This window comes from Oryctolagus cuniculus, chromosome 4, assembly GCF_051225735.1.
Source record: "Oryctolagus cuniculus isolate XC-2025 breed Fujian yellow rabbit chromosome 4, ASM5122573v1, whole genome shotgun sequence".
NCBI lineage: Eukaryota > Metazoa > Chordata > Mammalia > Lagomorpha > Leporidae > Oryctolagus > Oryctolagus cuniculus.
This window is the reverse complement of record NC_142870.1, coordinates 153,505,125-153,525,027: the sequence shown is the minus strand read 5'-3', so window position 1 is coordinate 153,525,027 and position 19,903 is coordinate 153,505,125. Positions and strand designations below refer to the sequence as shown.

At 43.3% G+C, this 19,903-nt stretch overlaps 1 long non-coding RNA gene across 6 annotated transcripts in view; it reads right to left on the bottom strand.

The window, feature by feature from the left end:
- LOC149127184 (uncharacterized) overlaps nt 1-2,833 on the bottom strand; it is a 197,497-nt gene extending 194,664 nt beyond the window's left edge. For 2 of the 6 annotated variants that reach the window (XR_016232839.1, XR_016232841.1), the window contains exon 1: nt 2,526-2,830. This is a non-coding gene — a long non-coding RNA (uncharacterized LOC149127184). Of the gene's footprint in view, nt 1-2,525 lie in introns of all 6 variants that reach the window. The other 4 variants (XR_016232842.1, XR_016232843.1, XR_016232838.1 and 1 more) reach the window with 3 other exon arrangements.
- Between the last annotated feature and the right edge of the window lie 17,070 nt (nt 2,834-19,903).

The following is a 19,903-nucleotide window of genomic DNA, read 5'->3' as shown; positions in this document are numbered from 1 at the left end:
GGAGCTAAATAAATAGACAACATTTTAAGCCATATTTCAAGGTGGTCTATTGTACAGAAATAACTGAAACATCCAGGAAAATCAAATGCTGCTAGGGATCATGCTACACTTATTTTAAAGACACATAAAGGATCTGATAAGGAGAATGCCCCCTAGAATTGCCTAAATCTTGGAGGACTAAAATGGCAAAACATTGGGGTCCTAACAGCAGGGCTATCTCAAGGATATTACCAACATGCCTTGGCATGAGGACCTTCACAGCCTGGTTTAGTTACGTGGTAGGCTGCTTCCAAAATGATTCCTAGTTGCTCTTCAGGGTCTCCTACAAGACTGCCATCAAGGTGGCGGCTGAGTCTGTTGCCTCAATTGAGGCTGGAAGAGGGAAGGATGGGACTTTGAGTTCAACTCCACTACTGGCAGCATCGAGTTGCTCAAGGCTATGGGGGGAGGAGGGGAGGAGACTAGGATCCTGCCTGGCTGTTGACCAGAGGCTGCCCTCAGAACTTTGCTTATGTGGACCACTTGAAGAGAAAAAGAGAGAGAGAGAGAGAGAGAGCTCACAAGCAAGATTGAATTTAAGGCCTTTTATAACCTAATCTCAAAATTGGTATTTCATCCCTTTTGTCACATCCTATTCATTAGAAGCACATCAACAGGTCCAATCCAGGCACAAGGGAGTAAATGACACAGAGGTTTATGAATACTAGGGTTTGCAGGTCCTTGGAACCACTTCGGGAGCAGACTACCTCATAACTACAATCTAGGAAATCATGAAGAGATGACGGTTATAACAAGGACTTATTCATTGGATCTCAAGAGCTGGGCCTCAGGAACCACCTCTTGAAAGTTGAATGAGGCAATTTTGAATACAAATCATACAGCAATCCTATTGTCCCAGAAGTATCGTAAGAGGTGAACCTATACAAAGTTTTAAAAGGCTCCAGAAAATCCTCCGATGTCGGTTCTGTAATGGAATAGTAAGGGCGTGTATGGAGTGTGTGCAGCCGACTCCTAATGTTTTCAGAGTACTGTCAAGGAAGACAACCTCAGCTCCCTCTGAAACGTCCCTCAGAGGCAGGCAAGATGGACCATTGGCCTAATCTGTTATGGCATTTCTTATATACTTATGCATAACACTATGTGGGAATGCAATAAAAATTTAAACAAGGTACTAGAGTTCAACCAAATAGGAGGATGCAGCTTTTGAAAAATGGAGCTGTGCCATCCCTACGCACATGGTCTCCAGGACATTTGATGAGCCGGGGCTCTTTCCTGTGAGCTCCAGCCACAGAAGCTCATCTAAACCACAGATTCTAACAAACGTGTCTTAGTCTTTCACAGAATTAACAAGAAGAAAACAGGGTTTTGTAGAGTATTACTGAGATGAGGGGAGACTATCCGGCTCCATACGACACGGCTCCCTTTTATTCCTACATTATGTTCAAGTGTTTAAAAGAGCAAAGCCATCTATTTAGCCCTCAAGCCATGTCTAAAGAGATATTTTAGGCCTACACTTAGGGTTTGGGGGGATTTGCTCCCCTCAAGTTTATAAAGAGAACAATGAGGATGGGTGTATTGACGGCTTATGTTTTACAATACACACAGTAGGGCAAATAAATGTTCATGGCTAATGCAGCCACACTTAATTAGAAGATAAACATCCTTCAGTGAAAAGAATGAATTTAAAGGTTTCTCCATAAGCAGAGTCATACATTTTGACATTGTAAGAGCAGCAGTTTCTGTCAATCAACCTGAATTCTCTTTAAGCCTTAAACATATAAGTCACATCGAGAGGGTTATGCATTTCACAAGTGGATTTATATATAAATACTTCTGCTGGCTCCAGTTCAACACAACAAAAGAAGTCAAACATTAGTCTGTATTTGTATTTCTTTGCTGAAGTGTTTTGACATAAACTGCACACAATCCTAGCTGAAAAGCAGCAGGCAGTTTGGAACTAACTGCTCCTCACACTTGCATTCTTTGTGATATGAACATTTTTTTTTTTTGCTACTTGGAAAATTAGAAAGCTCATGAGTGAAAAGTTTATTCAAACCCAAGACAAGAAATGTTAAAAGCAGCATAGCATTTCTGAAAACTTCAGCTTCACACATAATTCACTTTCAACATCCCAGAATTCCTAGAAGTATCAAATTCCCAAATTCCGACTGCACAGTTTATAGTCAACGTTTACATCTCATCTTTTGAAGACAGCAAGTAATACATATTATATTTAAAAGTCATTCAGAACCACCTTTTTACCAAGTAAGTTATTGCAATGCCGAGGAAAGTCATTCTTAGTTAAAATTACCCAATGTCCAGATTATATTGCAAATTCTGTTGGAGACATTTATAACAAGGAATGATTTTGGAAATTTTTATATTTATATCTGTCTGCATGGCATAACAACAAAATCTCCAAAGACATCCTGTATCACTCACTTATTGGCATGATAATGCTTAATAACAAAGCAGCATAAGACTCATTGACTTGAAGAAACAATTATTTATTCTCATCTACTCACCAGCAGCAAGTTGGTTGCCACTGATCGAGGCTGGACTGCAGGTCAGGTTCAGACCTGCTGCCAGTGTCGCTCACCCTCCTTGGATCAGCAGTTACCAGAGGCAGGTGGTCAGCTCCACATCTCCCAGTCTGGGACCAGACTGACTGAAACAGCCATGGCTCTACAAGGTATGATTTCCTCCCCGGGGATCACAAAAGCACAAAAAAGCAAACCTAACCATGAAAGCACAGGCAAAGTTCCTGCCCATATCAAGTGCACTAACACCCATTTGCTAAACCCTGACCAAGTCCCAAATCCAGGGTGCGACATTATACTTTGCTACAAGGAGGCCATCGTGACAAATCAGTCCCCTGTCCCACCATTACTGGACATAGGTACCAACCTTAAACAATAAACAGAAATGTTCTGGCTTCTTTCAAATTGAGTATAACTTTGTTCTTGTTACTCATATTTAAAAGATAAGAACTCAGAGGGCACATTTTTTGACATCATTTACTGGAAATATGAATATAAAGGACAATTTTGCCATACAGATGAGCTCATGGCTATGAACTTAACACCAAATATTAAACACACAAGTAGGCAAAAAAGCATATACAGATAGAGATTAAGACTAGAATTACATTTAAATTTAGATCGATAACTCCCTTACTTCTTTCTTTACTAAGTAAGTTAGTTGGAGGTCCAAAGGTCTGTAGCTCATCCCTAATTAACTTCTTAAAAGTAGAATTTATTAGAAAGAGCATATGTTTTAAACAAAAAGGGTGAAAACAATAAGCCAAAAAATAAATGCTAAAATTCAATTAAATTTTGCCAAAAAAAGTTAGATTGATATTTTATTTCCCTTACTCCTAAGAAGCAGCCTTCAACCTCTGTCCATTTGAGAATTTATATGACAGCTCTAAGTCAACATGTCCCAATGCTTGTACGCTCTTCCGCCAGAGTCCTGGTTTGACCAAACTCCAGTGACCTGATAAGCTGGAAGGTTCCTTAGCCCAGATTTGCTAGATTTTAAAGTGAACAGAGGGGCCAGCATTGTGACAAATCGGGTTAAGCTGCCACCTGTAATATTGTCATCCCTTATAAGCTCTTGTTCAAATCCCATCTGCTCCACTTCCAATCCAGCTCCCTGCTAATGTGCCTGGGAAAGCAGCAGAAGATGATTCAAGTGCTTGTCTCCTGCCACCCTCGTGAGAGACTTGAATGAAGTTCTTGGCTTCTGACTTTAACCTGGCCCAGTGCCAGCCATTTTCAGCCATTTGGGGAGGGAATGGAAAGAAGTTCTCTCTCTCTCTCTCTCTCCCTCTCCCTCTCCCTCTCTCTTTATCTCTCTCTCCCTCTCTATCACCCTGTCTCTTAAATAGATAGATCTTAAAAATAAGTAAATAAATAAAGTGAATGAACACATGGGTTGGCACAGTAACTTTGCTTTCTTAGGAGTAGTAATAAAAACCATCCGTCTACTACAGTATCTGATCTCTGATGGTACATGAAGACATAACAAGGGGCGGCATTGTGGAGTAGTTAAGCCACTGCCTGCGATGTTGGAATTTCATATGGGTGACAGCTGGAATCCTGGATGCTCCACTTCTGATCCAGTTTCCTGTTTCAGTACCCGGGAAGGCAGTGGATGGTGGCCCAAGCACTCGGGTCCCTGCACCCACGTGGAAGACCAGGATGGAGTTCCAGGCTTCTGGCTTTAGCCTGGCCCAGCCCTGGCTATTGCAGTCATTTGGGAAGTGAAACAGTGGATAGAAGATCTCTCTGTGTCTCTCCCTTTTTCTTTGTAACTCTGCCTTTCAAGTAAATAAACCTTTAAAAAAAAAAAAACAGTAACAAAAACATTTCTAGTTCCTCTACATAAACCGTTCACAGCTGGTCTAGAGTGCGATCGCATATTCCTCCAGTAGTGTAGTGGTTTTGTCTCTTACAGGTTATAGCCACTTAGTCTCTGATAGATAGTGTCCATGGAGATAATTTTATCTGTGTGCATTTTTCCTGTTTGTCCATAACTTGATTGCAAGTTTCTTCGTATCAAGGATTGTTCTCTTTGCATCCCTGAAAACACTTTGCATCATGCCATATTTAGGAAGTATTTGATGAATCTGCCTAAATTAATTGAATCATTGGATTCTACCTTTGATAAAACCATTGGCTTAAAGGAGCATTTACTAGTCTCTAAGGGAAGGCAATGATTGTTCTTGACAGCAGTAGGTAAATTATGAAAAATGAGGTAAATCACCAGAATGAGAGACCAAACTATGAGTCAGATATACTTGGGCTCCAACCAAAATGGCCAGGATAAACCAAATTGGTTTCCTGAGAAACCACTGGAGCTGGACTTCATCTCCTATCTTAAAAGAGAATCTTTCTATCGTCACAAACACGCTTTGGCTGGAACACGAAGAGAGTAAGTGCCCAGCTGACACATTGGGCTCCATAAAACTGGGCAGGCTGCAAACAATTTTATCTGTGTAGTGAAAGAAAAATTGTGAAAGCTAGGAAACTTAAAAGATGCCATGAAAAATACCATGTAGAGTACACGCCTACAGACTTAGGGTTGAAGTTGGCTAACTTATTAAGTAATGATGTATTCAAATGTCCAGGTAACTCCTAATCCATCAGCTGATCAGTTAAGACTTTGGTTCTTCCTTCTGAAAATAGATTAACAGAATTCCTAGAGGACTGAAACTATGACATGATTTTTATGTAGCAAAAACCCAATTATATGATGTTCCTGGCTTATTTTCACAAGTCCAAAAATAATTGTTAAAAAACAGACTCACATGGCTAAAGATATTTATCACCATATAGGCTATACTGTGTGCTAAAATATACATAGATTAAGCACTAAAAATAATGATAACAGAGATTATTATCCTATTTCTTTCTTTCTTTCTTTTTTTTTTTTTTTTTTTTTTTTGACAGGCAGAGTGGACAGTGAGAGAGAGAGACAGAGAGAAAGGTCTTCCTTTGCCATTGGTTCACCCTCCAATGGCCGCCACGGCCGGCACGCTGCGGCCGGCGCACCGCGCTGATCCGATGGCAGGAGCCAGGTACTTATCCTGGTCTCCCATGCGGGTGCAGGGCCCAAGGACCTGGGCCATCCTCCACTGCCTTCCCGGGCCATAGCAGAGAGCTGGCCTGGAAGAAGGGCAACCGGGACAGAATCCAGCGCCCCGACCGGGACTAGAACCCAGTGTGCTGGCGCCGCAAGGTGGAGGATTAGCCTAGTGAGCTGCGGCGCCGGCCTATCCTATTTCTTTTTTTAAAAAAGATTTATTTATTTATTTATTTATTTGAAAGGCAGAGTTATAGAGAGGCAGAGGCAGAAGGTGGGGAGAGAGGTCTTCCATCTGCTGGCTCACTACCCAATGGCCACAGCAGCCAGAGCTGAATTTATCCAAAGCCAGGAAGCCAGGAGCTTTGTCCAAGTCTCCCATGCAGGTGCAGGGGCCCAAGGACTTGGGCCATCTTCTACTGCTTTCGCAAGCCATAGCAGAGAGCTGGATCAGAAGTGGAGCAGCCAGGACTCAAACCAGGACACATATGGGATGCCGGCACTGCAGGCAGTGACTTTATCTGCTACATCACAACACTGGCCCCTATTTTCCTATTTCTTAACAGCATCTGATTACAACTTAAACCAACATTAAGTTCTTTTTCTTAATATAAGTCTCTTGACCATAAGCACCCAGAACATAACCATTCACCTAAATCCAGTTCATGGTTTTCTTTGCTCATGACTATGCCCATTTACCAATTAAATAAGAATTTCCCCTTAACCAAATGGTTGCCTCTCTAATTTCCTGGAATTATAGAAAAAGGATCACATTAAAAAAAAAAACTTTTATTCCGGAAAAGTTTAAACATATGTAAAATAAAGAGGAATCATTAGTATTGCTTAAGAAATTTCTAACACGGAAATCTCACTGATTTCCAAGTCTTACTGGGTAGAACTGCAATCAATCCTTAATCCAGCATCTTATTCTCTTTTATGTCTCCAACACTGTTCTTTATTAGAATCTCAAGGGGCATTGTCACCTCCTCAACTCCATTCTTGGCCGTTTCTGTCTGTATCATTCCTCTACACATCCTCAACTTGCCTCAATCTCTCTCAACCCATGAGGAATTTGGATAACTGAAAAAGAGGTCATTCATCAATTCACTCATTCACCACCTATTTATGGTTGCTGCCAGGAACTGCACTAGGTGGAGGGGACTGTACACAGAAGTTGACAGGATTTCTAGTCCATATGGAACCAGCAGACCAATGAGAGTAACAAAAGATAGACAACTATGAAAAGGTGCTGTAAAACTAAAATGTGGCCAGATAGTTTACGATTAGAGAGGAGGGTTCTACCAAGACAGGTAGAGGGGGCCAGATGGTCAGAGAGAAGTGTTTGTAAGAAATAAGCAAATTTCCAAAGTGTAAGAAATAAGCAAATCTCCAAAGAATTAAAGGAAAGTAACCAGACAAATGTAGAAGAGGAAAGTATGCAAGACAGAGAGAACAGGATAGACCCAGGTGTATAAGGGGTTGAGACATTTGGAAAACATCTAAGTGTATTTAAGATTGCTAAAGCACGGATTCGCATGGGGAAGAGCATGAGCATGCTAGGGAAAGAAGAAAGGAGTAAATGAGGCTGAAAGATCATCCAGGGCTGGTTTGTGTGAAGGGAGTTTGGATCCCACCTTGAGGGTGACGGGTCCCATTGACACAGACCATGGCATGAGCAGATTTTATTTTGGAGTGATTGTTCTTGCTGCATGTGAACAATAGACTGAGCATGGAGGTGAGAAAGGACAGGGAGACAAGGAAGTCTTGACAGAGGTCACAGCACTGTGGCAGGTGAGAAATAATCATGGCTTTCTCTAGGATGGACAGAGTGGAGATACTAAGAAATAAAAGAATTGGCCGGCGCCACGGCTCACTAGGCTAATCCTCCGCCTATGGCACCTGCACCCTGGGTTCTAGTCCCGGTCGGGGCTCTGGCTTCTGTCCCGGTTGCTCCTCTTCCAGGCCAGCTCTCTGCTGTGGCCCGGGAGTGCAGTGGAGGATGGCCCAGGTCCTTGGGCCCTGCACCCCATGGGAGACCAGGAGAAGCACCTGGCTCCTGGCTTCGGATCAGTGCAGTGCACCGGCTGCAGCGCACTGGCCACAGTGGCCATTAGGGGGTGAACCAACGGAAAAGGAAGACCTTTCTCTCTGTCTCTGTCTCTCTCACTGTCCACTCTGCCTGTCAAAAGAAGAAGAAGAAGAAGAAGAAGAAGAAGAATCATCATCGAAGGGGGGCCAACATTACGACATAGCAGGTAAAATGCTGCCTCCAGTGCCAGCATCCCATATGGATGCTGGTTTGAAACTCGGCTGCTCCACTTCCAATCTGGCTCTTTACTATGGCCTAGGAAAGCAGTGGAAGATGGCCCAAGTGCTTGGGCCCCTGCACCAGTGTGGGAGACCGGAAGAAGTTCCTGGCTCCTGGCTCCCTGTCTTGGATCACCCCAGCTCCGGTCGTTACAGCCATTTGGGGGAGCGAGCCAGTGCTTCTGCCTCTGCCTCTCTGTAACTCTACCTTTCAAATAAATAAATAAATCTTTAAAAAATTAAAAGAGTACTATGGAAAGGAAAGACAACAGAATTTATTGAATGGTTTGTTCTGGGAGGAGATCAAGCTCATGCTTGGCCAGCAGGATAGAAGGTGTTGCCTTTTGCTGAGTTGAAGAATTCATGTTGACACTAGGATATGTCCAGTAGCTACGTGGGACCTTAGGTGAATGAGACTAGATTGGATAAAAACAGATCAAAGGAATCTGATGGTCATTTGCTCTACTATTTTGATATGTCCCATGCTGGAACACTTGCCTCTTTACAGTAGGCCATCAACCTGGTGAAGAGGAAAGGGATCTGGGTTAGGAATCAAAAGACTTGGATTCTAGCCCACGCTCTGCCACCCAAAAGCTGTGTGATCCTGAGAAAACCCCTTTCAGTCTCTGGATTTCACGAGCTGAAGAATAACACAATGAAAAGTATTCCCAAGTTCCATTCCAGTACCAACTTCTATTTCTATAGTCCCAGCAAACCTATTCCCTGTTCATTAAAGCTTGCGCCGTAGAAATTAACAAGACATTGAACAAGACATGCCACGGGCACTGAGACTCCATTTTTTCTTTGATGTTAGAAATATTCGTAGAAATCTTTTTGATAGTAACACATATTCTAGGTTGGTACAAAGCCCATTTCTTTTTTTGGTTATCCTACAAGAAATGGAGCTTTGTTATTTAGTTTTTCCTGCTAGCTAGCAAAACTACCCAATCATTTTGAAGAGCCTGTGCAATACAGTACCTGGAATTTAAATATCTGAATTTTTTATAGGCAAGAAAACATCAATAAACACTTGACTCTGAAATTATTTTACCATTTATTTTATAGCATTGTTTTGAATTCCAAAGAGAAAAGAAATGCAGTTTCCAACTTGTTTCATTATTCCTTCTGAAAGAACTATATAGCAGGTCTTGTTTCTTGATAGTGATTTGTTATCATAGTTCCCTTGCAGGAAGCATATTTGAAATAGCTTTCCGAGACTGCTTTCTTCTGCTGTTGCACAGCCAGCAGTAGCAACTCAAGTCAAGAGGAAGTGAAATCAAAGCAACTTTGCTCTCATGCCTCATTTAAACCCCAGCCCTACAGGTCTGATGACTTCTAGAACATTTCCATTGGCTTGTCGCACAGCCACCTCATGCTTGTTGGCACAGTGCTTAGCAGATGTAATAACAAGAGCTGCCATTTACTGGGTCTGCAGGAAGGCCATGCACTGTACACAGAGCTTAGCATGAATATCTCAGTTTTCACATTAACTCTGAGAGGTGGGTTTTGTTAGTATCCCCATTGTACAGAAGAAGAAATGAAGACTCAGACTTGTTCAGAGTTCCTTCCAGGTAGAAAGTGATAGAGCCTAGGGCTCCGGTGGAAGCCATCTAGGGTCAAGAGTCCAGGTCAATCAATACAGTTTCCACACAAACATCGATGACTACTGTGTTTGAAAGTCTGGGCAGATGCACGGAGGCTGTGAAGGCTTTTTTCCACGCCAGCTTGTCCCAACACCTCTGCTTCTGGTAGTCCCGACCGCAGTTGTACATCCTGCCTTATGTATCTGTTGGTCAGAACACACATCACATGGTATTCTAGGAGCAGTGATTCCCCTCTGCTAAGAAAGAGGTGGACAATAAAGCAAGGGAACACCTAAGAGCACAGGACTTGCAGACTGAGAAAGCGTTTGAAGGTAACAAAACAGGATGGGCATAGAAAGTGATCAGACGAGAGCTATTTCCCTTCATCCTCTTGCTTTTCCTCCATCGCTGCCCATTGCCAGACCCCAGCAAAGATTCAATGCTTAGAAATTTAATCATCACCATAGCCTCATAACTTTTCTCCCGGCTTCTGAGTTCATTTCTCTTCACTCTATGTTGCTGATCTCTTTAGAAAAATATTCATAAATTGTTGCTTTCCCATCTTGCCTTTTGTGTTCTCTCTAGACTAGCATCTCTGCTTCCTCACAAGTCCCTGTATCATCTGGTGTTGTCCTAGAAATCCAAGTCAGCTTCCTTCCTCCACCAGCAAGGGTTAGCCATGACATATTCCTGAACGTAAGCCCGATGGTATTTCTGATCAACTTTCTTGGGTCCCTTTATAGCCCATTCTTGTTCCCACACGGCTGATGACAGAACGAGCTTTTCTGTTTTGCTCATCAATTGGACACTTTCAGCCCAGCTCAAGTTCCAGTTTTGCCATTAGGTTTTCTCCATGCCATTCCACACTCGCGTCACTTTGTCAAATGAATCATACTAGGTCCCACGGCGTGTTGCTCTGCCATGCCACCTCATCACTTTGTGAATGTGTGAGTCATACTCACATGTGGGACTGGAGGCCATAGGTTTGCTCAGAATAACCAAGTCTAATATTCTTCTGTGACTCCTTAGCGCCACTGACCACAGTAGGAGCCAAAGCTTATTCAGCATTTGCCGTGTGCTAATCACTATTCAGAACGTCTGACGCACTGTAAGCTATTTCTCCCCGCCCCCAATAGCTTTGTGAAGGGGTCACTCTTATGATCCCCATTTGGCCAATAAGGAAGGGAAGGCTTGAAGAGGTAGAGCCATGTGGGTAGGTTAACCCTGTTAGCAAAGGGCGCCCTCAGTTAAACCTAGGGTATGCTGTTCCAAACTCAGCAGCCTAACTGCCTAGACAGTCCTTGGCACTGTTTCATACTGGCTCTGCCCTGCTACTCCCTGAAAAGACTCAGGGCCCTTTGTAAGTAAAGACTGTGCCAGAGGTGGTGTGGTGGGGAGGAAAGCCGGTGAGGGACCCCAGAGCAGGACTCCGCCTTCCAAGGGCTGCGACCGAGAGGACCCTGTGGGGAGAAGCCTTGCCCACCACATCCAGCCCAGAGGTGAACTCTGCACCAGCAGCTGGTGGCTAAGCAGGGAGGACACGGTCACGGTCGCTGGAGGGGGCAGCCGGGAGAGTCGCTGCACACCTGGAGGACCTCAGAGAATCACAGTTTCCAGTGAACTCGCTCAGTGTCTGCGCGAAGGTCTGAGGAGCTCCGTTAACTCAGCTCCCGAGGAACTGAGAACGGAGGAAAGCAGCGGGTTAGATGCTTCCCAGGGACCAGCAGCGAGCCACGCAACAGTTTACACATTCTTTCGGTTATTTTTCTTTTCTATTTTAAAACAGTTCCTTTATACTGTGGTTTTTCACTGCTGAATTGAAGCCGGCTCCATTCGAGGGGGTCACACTGTCAAACGTCTGGCGTTTTCAATCCCAGTGCCATTCTTCATTTTCACTGGATTTCCTGACCCCACCTCACCCCCGCCCCTGCCCCCGAGGTCTTGTGATCCGATTCCAGCCACCGTCCTATCACCTGCTTCTCTTTAGAGAGCTTATGTGGAAGAAGCCGGAATCTTCTAGAACCGGGCAGTTTCAGGCTCGTTGAGGGCGAGGTTGGTAGGTGGGAGCCCCCTGTGACTTTCCAGGGTTCTGGCATGCCAGCAGGAACTTATGGGGAGGCGGAAGTTTCTAGAGGACTAAGTGTGTGTGGGTGGGGGGGTGGTTGTGTTTCCTTAACCTGATCCTACCTTTAAGATCAGATGATCTGGACCAAAGGAAGGAGAATGGCAGGTGGGATATGGGGAGGCTAGGTCAAGAAAAGTAACAGCCAACTAACTCCAAAGGTGCCTTCACCTAAGAGGCAAAGATTAAAAATCTCATCACAAGATCGCAGACAATAAAGAAAGGAGGTCACACAGATGCATGTACAACACAGCACTGCTTTGTTTTGATATTGTTTGTACTTTTTGTCTTGGGGCATAGGTTGTAAATGGTGATTGTAATGGCCACATTAAAATAACCAACACTTTGTAAAGCCTGTTAAGAAAAAAGTGCCATACAAAAGGGGTGTGAAATTTAAAGAGAGAGAAATAAAAATAGAAATAAAAAGCTCAAAATCATACATGAGACATAAAGAAAGATGGCTGTTCATATACCAAAAATGCAAATGAGTATCAAGTTTGGGGTAAACTGCTCAGCAACACAAACAAATAGAAATTTTAATCAGAATTTGACGGCATCATTTGCATGGAAAGAAAACTATTTCCATTTTGTTTTTCATGAAACTGCTCATTGCCCTGAGTTTCCCCAGGTATATCCTTCATACAAACACTTTCTGAGTTATCAGGGGCTTTTCCCTTTATTTCTTACTAAGCAAGCACAAATATCATCCCAGGCGTACTGCTCTGTACCCAGGAGTCGATAGCGTTCAACACGCTGGGACTTTCTGATTTTCATTAAAACCTCCACCTGAGAAATTCAGGAGTGTAATATGTTGCCTTCAAGTCGTTCCCAAATGCCTCGCCTGGCCATTGCCAACATGAGCAAAAGCTATTGAATTATGTCCTAAGGAGATGAGGTGCACAGGGTGTAAAGTGATAGGCTTGAAGGAGGAGGGTTCAAAGGCAGCATCTGGCCTGGGAGCCATGTCCTAACACAGAGCCGGAAGCCCAAACTACACCCTCCTAGCAACCTGAGCCTCTGCCTTCCCTGAGTCTAGCACTTCAATGGCATGCCTTGAGAGGAGACAGCACCACTGTCCCTCTCTGTCACGTACTCTCAGGCTGTCTTGATTGACACGCTTTGGTCTCTCCTTAGCTGCTTTCCATAGATTGAGAACCCTGCGGCTGATGATATGTGATTATAGAGACATATTTTTTCCAGATATACATTTTCTTAAGTCTCACTCACTAGCACATATTCAGACCATAATTGGCTTTTATCAAGAGTCTGCTCCTCTTGCTAGAAAATTGTGTGGGCTTTGTGGATCTCATTCAAAATCCTTTTTAAAGGAGGAAAATATATTTGTTAAAGGTGTAGTAAGCTTCAGCGTCTTATTCGATTGTACTCTGCCAAGATTCTCATTGTAGATGGTTTATCCACCCCCCCTTCAAAGTTGCATAAAGAAACAAAGTGTACACTATTCTTTAAATCTCAGTTTAAACAACTTAGAGTAGAGCCAATTGAAGCAAATCATAATTGCTAAACAGGATTAAGTTTATAACAGCCTGTGAAAGTCCACAAGAAAGCACCATGTGGAAATGCACACAGACAGCGGACAAGCATTTGTATGTAGCTACTGTCCCAAGACTGCTTTCTCTAAACGCCAGTATTATGCATCAGGGGGTGTCAAACAGTAGCCTTCGGGGCCCTGCATTCTCCCCGGATCTGTATTATTTATGTTCCACATTCTATTATGTAACTGGCAAACATTTTCAAATAGTAAGGCTCACCTGCCACCAACGGTGATGTACAGTCAGGCTGAATTACTTTCTCCTGCATTAGTAAATTAGGGCAATCCCACCCAGTCGCACTCATTTGTGCACCCTTTGTACTACACAATTTGTCTTCAAACTAATGGATTTTATGCAGGTGATCAAAAGTTGTGGGGTTACTTCTCAATTCAATTAGCCAAATTATTTCTTACCATTGCAAATCATAGCCTCAGGCTCCACAAGGCAGCAATTTAAAAAAAAATTTGAAAGTGGAGCTATTCATGCTCAGACGTCAGAACTGTAGGGGGTGGAGGGTGGATGAAAAAGCCCAGGCCCTGATAAGATCCAGAGAGGAAAAGGACAATAAGCAGGTGGATTGGAACTGTTGCCAGGCTGCTGGCTCAGTTTTACAAGCCCTGCCTACCCCCCATCATCTCCTTGCATTCATTCTCCCTTGGATTTTTAATAAGGCCAGGAGTTGGCACAAATGCTTTGGAGCGATGTTTCTCAACAAAGCTTGGTCAGGACACTATTCCTGCCACGTGCTCAGGAAAAAGGGGCTTCTGTGGGCCAACAAGTTTGGGAAACCCTGTGTTTTACAGAGCTCATTTGCATACCAAAATCCCTAGAAGTCCTAGATAAACTTTTAATTTAGCTAAGTTAGCCTAGCAGAGCTCCTAGTGTCCCCAAATCCAGAGGTCACAGAATTTTATTTTCCACGTGATTGCCCACGGAGCGAGCATTTTGCTAGGATTCACTTGGAGAACCCCCTATTGTAGACACTAAGTTAGCCTCCAGCTTACGTTGTCTTTACTGATTCAAGCTGCACATCCACTTTGTGCCTTTGTGGAAGTGCCACCATTTTAGGGTTTTGTGGATGGTGTGAGTTTGACGGATATGGGAATTTCTTTTGGTGTTTAAGCCATTAACTAATTCTGAGTTTGAATCATGCACTCCCTGTCTCATTCCACCCTGGTGTTCTCCAGAAAGATTTAAGAACATGATTCTGTGACTTCTGCAGGTGCTTGATGCTTGCCCAGCACTGAGCCTCACCTAACCATCTTCACTTGACTAATATGAAAGGTAGGCAAAGTGAATGGTTTAATGCCTGTACTCCACTTCCTGGCCCTCCTCGGCAGATGCACATTTGATGACACAAAGTCTTGTACATCTGTTTCCCAGGACCGTCCTCAGAGCACCCCGAGCCCATCTACTCTGGGAACCTCAGCCACCCCAAATGCAGAAAGCTCCAGAATGTGTGTGTCTCCACCACAAACGTGAATCAGAGAGAACCTAGCATAATAAAGTCTTAGCTCCAAAATGCTAAGTTTTACCAGAGCATATGGGATTACAAAAGCGAATGTGTATTATGCATACTATTATGTCACATTATCGGGCACATTTTTTAAAAAGGCAACACCCACAGGTCTGAACAACTTCAGTTTTATGCAAATTCTGCAAGCACTAAGACGTGCCTACTTGTCACTTTTTTGTTGCATCAGCACAGCACCCGGGGAGGACTCCTGGCTCTCTTTGCTTTGCTGTTACTAGCATGTACCTTTGCAAATACCCTCCCCACTTGCTAAAGGTTTCTGGCTTTCCATGAGAGTTCTCGGTTCACATTCTTTTGTGACTGGCAAAGAGGAGCTTCTGTATAAGTACAATGACGCAACTCAATCCTCCTTGGGAATTCAATATGCTGTACCATTGATGCCCAACCCCGCACGCTTTTTATAATCATAGCCATCATCTTTTTATTATGTCTTGGACTTGAGGAGGCCTGAAAGCAGATGTAACTCATGATGACCTGACTTCCATGGGAGAATGAACCAGGTGGCTAATTGTCTCTAAAACAAATACACTGATAATTAGCAGGAGAGCACAATGCAACAGAAGCCTAACCACCAACCTTTATTTAAGTTAAGCAAATGGGTGAGCAAATGACGCAGCTGCACCGCACTTTGACAAGTTACTAAGGGAGCCATACTTCATCTCGTCAGCCACACTAGCCAAAGCATGCCCTCAGGACCTGGTATCAGTGCTGCTAAAACTGCGAACTTGGGAAACTGTCAGTGCTCGCCGTGAAAACCCCTTGTCTGACTTTTTTTTGTGGATCCAGGGTTGAAGGTGCTAGAGTTTCTCACCTAGGGAATGCTGAGGTCAAAGCTGAGACAATAGAAAGTTAGTGAGATCTCACCTGCACACACTGCAAGTGTTAACATTGTGACTCTCTGAACGTGCTAATTCAGTGACAATATCATTGCAAGTTTCATTTTTCTAGGGATTATCATTCCTCGACTTGGATGGGCTAATGTCTGGATAAGGGTTCAGCAGACTTGTGTTATAAAGGGCCAAACAGAAAGTATTTTGGGCTTTCTGGGCCTCTTGATCTGGGTCGCAACCAATTTGCCATTTTAAGGCAAAATCTGCCATATACAAGAGTAAATAAATGACTAGCTCTACCCCAAAACAACTTTATGGACACTGACATCAAAGTTCATGCAATTTTCACCTCAAGAAATATTCTCTATCTTTTGATTTCTTTTTAATAATTTACAATTACAGGAAGAGTCCTTGGCTTGTGGGACAAATGAAATCAGACCAGATTTGACCCTGTGCTGCAGTTTATGAACCCAGGGCCCACATTAATTAACTAAGCTTGAGTTAAGATCCAGAAATAACACAGATTCTTTTCTCCCTGGTTTCCTGCTTTTCTATTTCTTAGGTGTGCAAAGGAATTCTGTTCTTGAGGGAACTAGAATCAAGGCCATGGGAAAGGAATAGTCGGGTGACGTGATTCAACAAATACATATTGATAATTGCTGTGCAAGTTGTAGACTCTGAAGGAGGTGATAATTCAGAGTTCCAGTTGGAATTGGATCAACCTGAGGGCTCAAGCCAAGAGACTCTTCCCCTTGGTGACTTGTCAACAGGAATTAAAACAAACGTATTCTTGGTCCAATTATTTCACTTTGGAAAATTTATACTCAGGGAATAATTAAAATTGCATGCAAAAGTTGAAGAGTAACATCAAGATGTCAATTATAATATTATTTAAAACGCCAAAACAATGGAAATGTCGAACAATGACATTGTCAACATTTAACAATAGGAACTTAATTAAAGTATTCATGATAACATTCTATAAAATGGATTATTATGTGGCCACTGAAAGTAGGAATATTGGCATGGAAGCGTGTTCACCTGTGGTTGGGGAGGCAGGCATGTAATAAAACAGTGAAGACGAGATGATCTCATTTTTATGTTCAGAATTGCAGACAACCTCTAGTTTGATAAACAAGGGGTCACTGTTCATCTCTGCAGTGTGGGTTTACGAACTGGTTCTTAACACAGCGTTTCCCAAACTTGTTGGCCCACAGAAGCCCCTTTTTCCTGAGCACGTGGCAGGAATAGTGTCCTGACCAAGCTTTGTTGAGAAACATCGCTCCAAAGCATTTGCGCCAACTCCTGGCCTTATAAAAATCCAAGAGGCAATGAATGCATAATTCATTCCAGGACTCATTTTTCTTCATTGGAAACATTAAATGTTGTCTTTTTTTTTTTTTTTTTTGAAAACTAAACATTTAAAAGAAGAAGAGGTGAGCCTCAAAAGTCAGGGCAAAAACAAAGTACAAGCAGCTGGGGTGGGAAGCCCGGGAGCCCATCTCCCGGGAAAGACCCCGAGAAAGATGAGGACTCGCAAGAAGAAGGCAGTGGCCGCTGGGAGCTGCTGCCTGAGACACCTACAACGGTATGGGTGGCAAATTCCAGCACTGCTGCATGGAACTCTGTCACCCTTCCTACCAACTTTCCAAACCAATCTTCATAACCATCTCCTGACCCTATCAAGGGGTTGATGGATGAGACACAAAAACACAACAAAGACTTCGCTTAATAGCATAACCCTGTAATGCCCCCCACCCCTCCTTCTGAAAGGAAGAAAAAATGGAAGAGAGATTTGGGTGTCAGCTTATTCAATTTAGGGATTAAAAAATCAGAATACCAGGGACTTCACACAGTATCCTCATTATAGTGGAGAGTAGTCAGCACTGGATTGTTCGGGCTAATTTTGACATCTTTTGTCAAGCAAAGTGTCATTTATAGCACATACACCAAAGTACCAGGATGGTGTTGATAGAGAAGTAGAAAAGCAAATATCTCTGTGGGTTTTTTTCTACAGACCTCTTTGATGTGCTGGTCTCACTGAAGCATGTAACCTTTTCAGGTGCTGGGCCTAAATATTTGTTCTTCTGTTATCCAAATACATATTCTACTGCATCTGAGGTTGTACCTGCTCTGTGGCTCAAAAGCCCACAGACATAGGAAAGAATTTGCAGGGTTGTTTGGAGATACAGATGTACAACGTCATGACTTCTGTGTGTCACATGTGATTTCAGCTAGAAGCTTTCATTATGACAGCTCAGGCACAGTAACAGTTGAACTGGATACCGGCGCACATCGCTTTGGTGAGTTCTTGTGTGAATTCAGAGACTTAGAAGTGGCTTCAACCACACTGATGCCTTGTCAAAAGCACTTTTACAAAGGGAATGAATGCTGGCCTTTCTTTACAGAGAAATTAGAGGCCCAAGACAACCTGGACACATCCTAAGGAGAGCTGATCTTACACCACTCACTTTTCCCCCCTTGCACCCTTTCCATATACATACAAGACGTCTACTTCATTTCCTGCACTTCTTTCTTCCCATTGACATTGGCTACTTCTCCTCCAGCTGCCTACAATAACAGTTCTGGTGTGTAGCTGGCTGACGACCCAACACACAATCAAAACCATGCTGGCCAGATATGTGGAATTGCTTCTCCGGCATTGCTGATCCATCTGTCACTTTCTGTACACTGGGTTGGAAAAAACATTTAGTGAGCAGAGAAAGTCTACCAGGCAAGCATGAACACACACACACACACACACACACACACTCACTCCACACCACCCCACACCACACACAGCACTTGCTTGCCCTGGATCAGATGACGTGGGTGTGCATTTAACTAGAACATAAACCAATATTTTTCAACCTCATTTTGATCTCCATTTACACAATCGTTTCTTGTTGTTTTTGATTTCAAAATAAGCTGTCCTTTCTCCCAAAAGGAAAAAAAATCCTAAAATGCTGCTTTGGTCACTGCCATTTCCCAAAAGGTCCTCATCGGGACCCCAGGGAAAAACCAGCTGGGGAACAGGTATTTGCAACAGCTTTTAAAAACAGTCAAAGAAGCAACAGTAGTACAAACAAGAGAAACCTAGAAACAGTCATCCACGTCTTTAATGTAACACTTAATTTTCCCATTAATGTATGAGCATTCCCCAGAGGCTGGTTATAAGCTTGCATTGCTATTTTAATTTTTATCAATAATAATCAGGGTTTTTAACAGGAACTTCTTTCCCAGGGAGCTCTAAGAAGTTTACGCAGATCATTTTCCATTCTCACACCATCTTTGAGGCATAGCCATTTTATCACAATTGAAAAGACAAAAAGAAATTGGTATAGATGTCAGCACACAGGAAGATAACTGGCCCTGCCTGGACTGCGTTTGAGATTTGAGATTTACTTTTTTTTAAAAAAGATTGATTTATTTATTTGAAAGGCGGGGTGGGGGGGTCTTCCATCCACTGGTTCACTCCCCAGATGACCACAACTCCAGAGCTGGGCCCATCTAAAACCAGGAGCCAGGAGCTTTTTCCAGGTTTCCCATGTGAGTTCAGGGGCCCAAAGACCTAGGCCATCTTCTACTGCTTTCCCAGGCCATAGCAGAGAGCTGGATGGGAAGTGGAGCAGCTGGGATTCGAACTGGTGCTCATATGGGATGCCAGCACTGCAGGCGGTGGCTTTACCTACTACACCACAGAGATTTACTCTTACCTTCCTCCAGCTACTTCTCTCTCCAGGCATTGCCATTCTGGCATACAGAGTGATCTTTTTAAAAAGTAAATTAGCTTTCATCTTCCCATGGCTTACACTGTGGCCTAGAACATCCTGCCTAATCTGTCTCTGTGAATTTGTCTCCTGCCTCTTCTTCACTATGTCCCAGTGATACTGGCTGCCTCGGGCTGGGTGCTCCTGAATCATTCCCAGAGATGAGAATTTAAGAAATATTCATTAGAAATATTCCAGTAGGGCCAGCATTGTGTCACTGCAGGTTAAGCCACTGCTTGTGACATCAGCACCCCATATCTGAGCACTGATATCAAGTTCTGGCTGCTCCGCTCTGATCCAGCTCACCACTAATGCACCTAGGAAAGCAGCGGAAAATGGCCCAAGTATGTAGACCCCTGCCACCCATGTAGGAATCCAGGATGGAGATCCTGGCTCCTAAATTCAGCCTGGCCCAGACCTGGCTTTTGGGGTAATCTGGACAGAATTTCTCTCTCTTTCTCTTTCTGTCTCTCTCTCTCTCTGTCTCTCTCCTCCCTTCTGTCTCTGTTGCTCTTTCAAAATAAATAACTTAATCTTAAAAAAAAGTATTCCAGGAAGTCCCAGTAGGAAGTTAAGAAAATAGAACCGGAAAAGGAAGAAAATCTAGCACAGGAGAGTGAA